This window comes from Patella vulgata, chromosome 3, assembly GCF_932274485.2.
Source record: "Patella vulgata chromosome 3, xgPatVulg1.2, whole genome shotgun sequence".
Taxonomy (NCBI): domain Eukaryota; kingdom Metazoa; phylum Mollusca; class Gastropoda; family Patellidae; genus Patella; species Patella vulgata.
The window spans coordinates 5,836,588-5,845,965 of NC_065881.2; the positions used below are offsets into that span (position 1 = coordinate 5,836,588).

The following is a 9,378-nucleotide window of genomic DNA, read 5'->3' on the forward strand; positions in this document are numbered from 1 at the left end:
AAGATATTAAAGGACAATATTGGTGCCAGTCATTATCCCATATGTGATAGAGCTGGTTAAACACATTTCAAATATAATTTTAACACAGAGATCATTGCTACGATAGCTGAGTAATACAGGTTTCCTGAATCGGAAGTGACGAACGCCAAAGGAAAACACGAGTAATCCCTCTATATAACTGACTGATGTGACGAGTGATAACAGATACACGGCCGAATTTCTGCTCACTAATAATATTTGGAATGTGTTTAACCAGCTCTATCACATATGTGATAATGACTGGCACCAATATTGTCCTTTAAGTGAGGTATTTATTATATTGAAATGAAATGAAATGAAATGGGGTTTAACGTCCTACTATTCTGCTCCTAAACTGGGCTAATGAAGACGGGCGTACGCCATACAGTGTGCTATGAGGGAAATTTTGCCCGGGCAGCGGCACTACGGCCTACTCTTATATCGAATTCCATCTGCCAAGGGATCTTTTACGTGCATTCCAATGTATACACGGGACCTCGGTTTTTCGTCTCATCCGAAGGACTAGACAGCTGTCCTTGTCAGGCCCTCCGTCCTGCATCACTGACAAGGGGGGACCACGCTGGAAAATCTGGATGAACTTTCTCGGCCAGTGCAGGGATCGAACACCCGACTTCCAGGCTAGCGAGCCAGCGTCTTATCCACTTAGCCACGTGATCCCCTACATTTATTATATTAATCACCAACCTAACTAGACATTTAGTAATTGGAACATAATCAAATAACACACTATTTATGGATAAAAATTACTATGGTTTATTTCACCGTAACGTTTCAACTATGGAAGACCAAACTGCTCTTTATGCAGTGTTCTTAGTCCTAATTTCTTAATTCATAGTCTCTAATTCTTATTTCTTCATTTGTTGTCGTATTTCGACATTTGTATGCTAAAATTTACATTTGTATCTTAAAATCAAAATTTGTTTTACAAATCAGACATTTGTTTAACAAATCAGACATTTGTTTTACAAATCAGACATTTGTTTTACAAATCAGACATTTGTTTTACAAATCAGACATTTGTCATATCAGATTTGTAAAATGTATTTTTGTTCAATTTAATTTTATTTTATTATAAAGATAAAATATATTTTAATAAATCAAAAAAATAATCTACATTTACATTTCATCATAGACATACAACGAAAAACAAATCTGGAACAGCAAATTTCTAAATACAAATCTCCAAATACAAATCTTACAAAACATTTCTCCAAAAACATTTCTTCAATAACATTTCTCCAAAAACATTTCTCGAAATACATCGAACCGGAATATCATGACGACATGAGCGGAAATCAACTTTGCATACAATAAGTCACCAAGCAATAATGCAGAATGGAGCAAGCATTATATACAGTAAACGAAATCGCTCGATGACCGCGACATCAGTGAAATCGCGAGAGGGGGTTTAACGTCCACTCGATACAAACTAGGTCATTTCGGGACTAACACACGCTTGCGTTTAGGGGTCTTTAGCAGTGGGAGGAAACTGTCCAGGACCCGGAGAAAACCCACGAGATTGGACAGGTGACCCTACTTCTTGTCACGTACAACCGGGGAAGACGAAACCACGCCAACTGACTCAATCACAGGCCTTATGATACAGCGCGCACGTGTTTACCATTAATAATAATGAATTATTAAACTATAACAAAAAATATGAAACTGAAGCCATGTTTTAATAAATTAAATAAAAATACCTTTACTATGATACAGAATAGTAAAACGTGTTAGTTGAAAACTTATTGCTCCATCACCATCCCATAATAATGTGTAGTTTCCTGTCTCTTCGTGTATGCCGAAACCTCTATATATCAACTTAACCACCTTCATATTAGCTACAATAAAATATAAAATAATTAATATTTGTAGGTCGGTTATGGAAACCGGAAGTCGTAGGCCAAACGCCACGTAGCCGGGAGATGTTATTTGTAGGCCGGTTGGGGAGGTTCGGGAATTTCCGGAGTCCAAAATGGCCGCTTTATATAACTTTTGGGGAATACTAGCCCTAAACCTGACCATTTTAAGAGGGGGAAAAGTTAAATTGGGTTCAAGTTCATAGTCCTAAAAAAAAAAGTTAGGGTTAGAGAGAGAGGGAGAAATGGGGTTTAACGTCCACTCGACACAAACTAGGTCATTTCGGGACTAACATATGGTTTAAATTTTATTTCAATAATTCGCTTGTGTGTAGGGGTCTTTAGCAGTGGGAGGAAACCGGAGGACCCGGAGAAAACCCACGAGGTTGGACAGGCGACCCTACTCCTTGTCACGTACAACCGGGGATTCGAAACCACGCCAGTTGACTCAATGAGAGGCCGTATGATACAGGACGCACGTGCTAACCATTCGCCCCCCCCCCCCCCCCAGCTACAATAAAATACAAAATAAATAATATTTTGGGAGATGCTATTTGTAGGTCGGTTGGGGAAACCGGAAGTTGTAGGCCAAACGCCACGTAGCCGGTAGATGCTATTTGTAGGCCGGTTGGAGAGGTTCGGGTATTTTCTGAGTCCAAAAAGGCCGCTTTATATAACTTTTGGGGAATACTAGCCCTAACCCTGACCCTTTTAAGAAGGGTAAAAGGTAAATTGGATCCAAGTTTAGTCTTCTAAAAAAAGGTTAGGGTTAGTATTCTCCTAAATACTCATTTATATAAAACGGGCATTTTAGACCCCGGAAATTTCCGAACCTCCCCAACCGGCCTGGAATAAGTATCTCCCGATATGTTTATGGGAGTAATCAAGCTTTCTTATTTTAACGAGATTAAATACTTATGAAATACTACCCAATATTATAAAATACTAATATCGTCAATTAGCAACACATCAGTATAATAATTGCAACGAATGTTTGATAAGTATTGGGTAGTATTGGGTAGTATTTGATAAGTATTTGGTAGTATTGGGTTATTATTTGTTTTATTCGGGTGAATGTAACAACTAGACATCGGTATTTGAATTGCATTTCCCGCGATATAACTCACTATTTTTGAAAAACATTAAATAAAATATGCCCATTTAGCATAATTATGTTGTAGTATTGGGTAATATGTCGTGATATTAAGGTGATAATGGGTTGGTATTGGGTAGTATTGGGTAAATCGCCCCACCCGTGGGTGCCTGAAAATTTTCATTATATGAGATTTAATAGATGAATATAAGATTGAACACATACAAGGTAAAGAAGCCGGATAACCGTCAGATAACCACTTGACTTTATCATGTTCATTGGTATTCCATGCTTTAACGCCATCTCTTTGAGTTATCCATTCCTGGGATTGTTTGGCTATATCAACAAACTTTACTTCAGATGAATAATAATTTATTCCTCCCAGATTTATTCCAACTTTCACCCCATAATTCATCATTCTAAAACATAGAGAATGTCTATTTTAACAATACTTGTACAATTAGTCACAGATCACTTATGATTTCCCCATTGATTTTAATGTTAATTCTCGTCTCTTAGATCGTCTCTAACTTTTTCCCAAATTTTTACCACAGATGGAGCAACATGTGGCAACTCTTACTCAAAAGCACGTATGAGGTTCACCATGGAAAACTTGAGATACACAAGCTGGAAGTAGAGACAAGAAACATGCAATTTTGGACCCTACATTTCAACATAACCAACCTACTCTTGTATCCTTCCGCCTCAAAATCATGAATATTCACCAAAACCTGGCAGAAAATGTAATCGCAAACCATTTTCTTCGATTCTGCACTAAAAAGGTCAACAAAAATCGCCATGCAAAACGGCGAAAAAGGGAAAGGGGTGACGACGTAGGAATATGTGGTGAGCTGTGTCCAATTAACATCACAGGATTAAGTTCACTGTGGAGACAGGGGCTGACCAATCACTGCCTTTCTAACACCATCCAAATTTCCAACCCAACGCCTATGGTAAACCAACATAGACCGACGAATACAAACACACCCAGCCAACATGAAAGTATGTGTGGTTCCCAGTCCAGTGCCCGAAGAATCCATGATATACTATGCGAACGGGAGTTATCCAACACAAAACTACATCACCTACGACAAGCCATAAGTATAACAAAGGAGATTCTTTATTTCAAATTGATGAAAACTATGTAAACAGTAATAATATATGAGTCGAGCTGCTGAATTAATTTTGAACAGGTTGTTAACGTTCCACCAAAGGATTTATAAACTTACATTTTAGGGTCGTATGTGATTATAACTGAAACTTACATTTTAGGGTCGTTTGTGATTATAACTGAAACTTACATTTTAGGGTCGTATGTTGAACAATCTTGTCCTTTATATCCATTCCAACATTGACATTCTCCATTTCTACAATTTCCCATCTTACATGGATGTTTACAACCACATTCACCAGGAGCAATACATTTACCACCTGTCATAAAAATTACATTTACCGTAGTTAATGTAATACAGAATAGTCTTTATGTATATAGTCAGACCAAGACAAATATTGAATTAAAATCAACGGGCGGAGACTTATGAGGGTAAAATTGCATTGTGTTGTTTAATTGTTGATATTGTATAGTGAAATGCAGGATTACCATCTGAACAGTGACAATCCCAAACACATTGACTACCATCCCATCTCCATCCTTCCTCACATTGACATGAATTATCTAAAATATAAAATTATCAATATCTAAAATCTAAAATATAAAATTATCAATATCTAAAATATAAAATTATCAATAAAAAATAGAATTATCAATAAAATATAAAATTATTAATAAAATCAACATCTCTCATAGCACACTGTATGGCGTATGTCCGTAGTAGGGGCAGAATAGTAAGACGTTAAACCCCATTTCATTTTCATTTGGTTGTATGGAGAAGAAATATACTTTTAACATTTACTGTACTTACAAAAACGCGTATAAATTTTTTACAAATACCTTTTAGGCATACGCCGTGTCCATTACAGCCACAATCACCATTACAGTCAGTTCCATAAAAACCATCATAGCATAAACACCGAGATTTAGCTTGATTACATATTCCATTGTAATGACAGTTATTAGGACACGCTGCTAATGTCGTACTAAAATATACAAAAATAAATATTAAAGATTATGGGAGATTGGATAAAGAGCTGGCATAATGTAAAGCGAATTTGGTAAAATAAAAATTTCAGTCAAATTGATCCACTCTGAACCGAAAATTTAGCGATTGAATTTTGGGCCTAGCCTCGATCATCATTACTAAAGTTGGTACGATAAAAAACATAGTCTCGATTATTCATTTTTGTATTTAATCATGAATGAGCGTTGAGCATCAGATCGAATTATAATCCTGTAAATATCGCAGGCTAGCGATGACATCGACAGTTGATTATGGCCTTGTCATGTTAATAAATATCTAATTAAAAGTTTATATAACATTTAAGGTCTAAAGAAAGACCTGTTGTTTGGCAGATTTAGTTCTTGCATAATGTCTGTTTAATGCAGCTTATGATAACAGTAAATAGATTCTGCTGCCAACGTGGTACTAAAATATACAAAATACGGGCGGATTTAGGTTAGAGCTTATAATTACAGGTGAATTTAGTTTGGATACATAATAATAACATGGTAAAAAAAAATCTAAATGCAGCTTATGATAACAGTTTTTAGGACCTGCGATATCACTTCGGTGGACGCGGACGTTAAATAAAGATAATTCACACACACGCAACTAACATGGCACTAAAATATATTAATTAAGTCTTTGAAATAAATTGGATTTTCCTCCAATCTGATAAAAATACAGATCTATATTTCGTTTCGTTTTTTTTTATACTTTCGATGGCCTCTACCACATGACGATCAAGCCAGTTGTAGTGGAAGGTCGCTTCAGCTATAGTACGTGCGGCTTTTCGACCTATGACGTTAGATATTGATTAACCAGTCAGCGTTAATGTTTCTAGTGGATTACCCATAGTTCCGTGCACCTCACGCCAAAAACTCGCCGTAACAAACCGTTTCATTGGCTAATCCCTCACATCATCCAGAACGCGGATTATATAACAACTCTTTCAGTAAAGACAAGTAAAACGAAATTTTGAACTATAAAATAAAAACGAAAAGAAATAGGACCTTTGTTTTAATCAGATTGAATTTTCGTCAAGGAAGTAATTTATATAATACTAGAAGAATGCCCGGCTTCGCTCGGGGGTCATAACCCCGAAACCGGAAGTGGTAGACTAACGCCACCTGGCCTATGTTTCTTCCCGGTCAGAGCTACCCCTATAAACCAAATTTCAGACTCAGGGCAGACCTAGTGTAGCCGCCAACCCCGAACAGACAGACAAACAGACAGACAAATGACAGTCACAAATATTAGTATAGATAGATAGATATTATTAAAAGAGAAACAGCTAATAATCTACTACTGTCATACAGATAGATTTCCTACCTGATGCCCAATAACAGAAATATTACAATACACTCCATTACACCCATTCCCTCTCCGATCTTTTATTATAAATAATTCCAGTAATATAGACCTTCGACGTTTATCTATTTTGTTTCCATATATAATAGATAATAAATGCCCAGATGGTTAATCAGTTAGATAGAGCTCATATGACAGATAGCGGAGAACTTTAAAATCACTTAATATCGTTGTACGTGACAAGGAGTAGGGTCGCCTGTCCTACGCAAGCGAATTATTGTAATAAAATTGAACCATGTGTTAGTCCCGAAATGACCTGGTTTGTGTCGAGTGGACTTTAATTCCCCCCCCCCCCATCGGCGTACACGTAAAAGATCCCTTGACAATGCAATTTGATATAAGAATAGGCCATAGCGCCGCTGTTCGGGCAAAATTTCCCATATAGCACACTGTATTGCGTATACCCGTCTTCATTAACCCAGTCGGAGCAGAACAGTAGGACGTTAAACCCCATTTCATTTCATTTCAATATTGGGAACAATCTGTTTTAGCCTATTATTCCTTTACTGTGTCTTAAAGGGAGGGAACCCGTCTTTCATAAATAATTCTAAATTAAAAGAACGTTAGTGAAAAATGGTAGGGAGGCACCGACTGTTTATTATAAATTATTTGTTATATGTTTAAAATAAAACAGCAGATTAAATCCCCATCTGCATCCTTTTTTAGCAAAAATTAAGGAACGGTTGTAGAAAAAGGCTGACCTTTTAAGAATATTTGAGGCGATCACGTTGGTAACAAAAAAAATGTTTGTTCGTCTTTGGTATTAGCTGTATTATTTATTGATAAGATTAAACAGAACAAATTGTGGCGTGGAAATATATCAGATGGTTCTAACATGTCATGCTTTATCATTCAAACTAAACAAACTTTCACATACAAAAATATGCAGCACGTTTGATTTCAGGCCATAAAGGAGAAGATATAAACAAAATAAATTAAGATCCTGTGGCTGTCTAACATGGACAAGGCTAGATTTATAGTGTTGCTTGTTGGATTAAGGTACGAATCTAATATTTTGTTTTTCTTATCGATATAATGTTTAAACTCATTAATAACAGTTGCTATAATGGTATGCAATCAATCCATATCTAGTATATTGTAGGAATGCAACCAAGCTGATTCTAGATGTGGTGTACTATCTTCTAATAACTGTTGTTATATTAGTATGTAATTAAAAATACATTCGATAACGAGTTGGCAGGTCTCACTATAATAGTTAAAATCTAGATAATGTAATGGCAATTTGCTGAAAATTTCATTCAAATTGATCCACTATGAATCGAGAACTAAGCGAATGAAATTTCTGCCTAGCATCGGTCATCATTACTAAAGTCAGTACGATAAACAGCATAGTCTCGATTATCCATTTAATCGTTCAATCTAGAAGGAAAGTTATGCAGTAAATCGGCCCACAGTCCACTTAAGATCGCAGGCTAGATATGCCATCTAGAGTTGATTATGGTCTGGATAAGTTAATTAATGTCTAATTAATAATTTAGATAACAATAAAGAAAGGCCTGCAATAGACATATTTAGCTCTTGCATAATGCATGTTTAAGTTAATTCTAATTCCTAATAACTGTTACGATATTAGTATGAAATGAAGTTTATTTCTAGATGTGTTATTGCCTTATTAGTATGTAATCAAGTTGTGTCCATTAGTAGTCTCTTCTAATAAATATTGTCGTATTAACATGTAATCAAGTTATTTCTAGATGTGTTCACTCCATTAGTAGTCTCTTCTAATAATTGTACATATATTAAAATGTAATTAAGTTAATTCTAGATGTGTCATTACCATATTAATATGTATTCAAACTAGATGTGCTGAGTCAATTTCTAGTCTTTTCTAATCAATATTAATTTATTAGTATGTAATCAAGTTAATTCTAGATGTGTGGTGTCTAAAAGTAATAACTCCTAATAACTGTTATTTTACAATAATATAGTATCTATCTAAACCCAAGTTTTATTATTTGGTAACATTAAGTGCTACGTTTCGACAAGTATTTCTTTGTCGATACAAGCACAAATCACGAAGAGGGAATATAAATACAAATACATCAATGGAATTTGTGTTTTAACCGTTATTAATATCCCATAGCTGTTATTTATAATTGTGAAATCAAGTTATACCCAGCTGCATCTTGTATAAATTATGTAACCCAATCTGATTAAAACATAGATCCTATTTCGTTTTGTTTTTTATAGTTCAAAATTTTGCTTTACTTGTCTTTACTACAATAAGATCTGGAAGAGTTGTTATTTTACCGGCGTTCTGGTTGATGTGAGGGATTAGCCAATGAAACCATCTGTTACGGCGAATTCTTTGCGTGCGATGCACGTAACTGTGGGTAAACCACTAGAAACGTCAACGCTGATTGATTAATCAATATCTGACGTCATAGGGTCAAAACTCGCTCCTACGACCCCTGACGCGACCTTCCAGTACAACTGATCAGATCTTCATGTAGTGTAGGCCACCAAGAGTATAAAAAACGAAATGTAATATAGATCTGTATTTTTAATCAGATTGTATGTATCCAAACTAAATTCACCTGTATTTTGTGTAATAAAGGTATCTGTATTTTGTGTAATAAAGGTACCTGTATTTTGTATAATAATGGTACCTGTATTTTGTATAATAAAGGTACCTGTATTTTGTATAATAATGGTACCTGTAAGCAGACTAAAACCGCCTGTAATTTGTATATTTTAGTACGACATTAGCAGCATGTCCTAATAACTGTCATTACAATGGAATATGTAATCAAGCTAAATCTAGCTGTTCGTGCTATGATGGTTTTTATGGAACTGACTGTAATGTTGATTGTGGCTGTAATGGACATGGTGTATGTCTAAAAGGTATTTATAATACAAAACGTTGACAATAAAGTTTCCC

The 9,378-nt window shown here is 35.4% G+C and overlaps 1 long non-coding RNA gene across 1 annotated transcript; it reads right to left on the minus strand.

The window, feature by feature from the left end:
- Positions 1-1,787: 1,787 nt before the first annotated feature.
- LOC130012169 (uncharacterized) lies at positions 1,788-5,060 on the minus strand. Its single transcript, XR_008787539.1, has 5 exons — positions 4,940-5,060; positions 4,589-4,663; positions 4,290-4,419; positions 3,214-3,407; positions 1,788-1,877 (listed from the first exon to the last, which is right to left on the minus strand). It is a non-coding gene; the product is annotated as an uncharacterized LOC130012169 (long non-coding RNA).
- Positions 5,061-9,378: the final 4,318 nt, after the last annotated feature.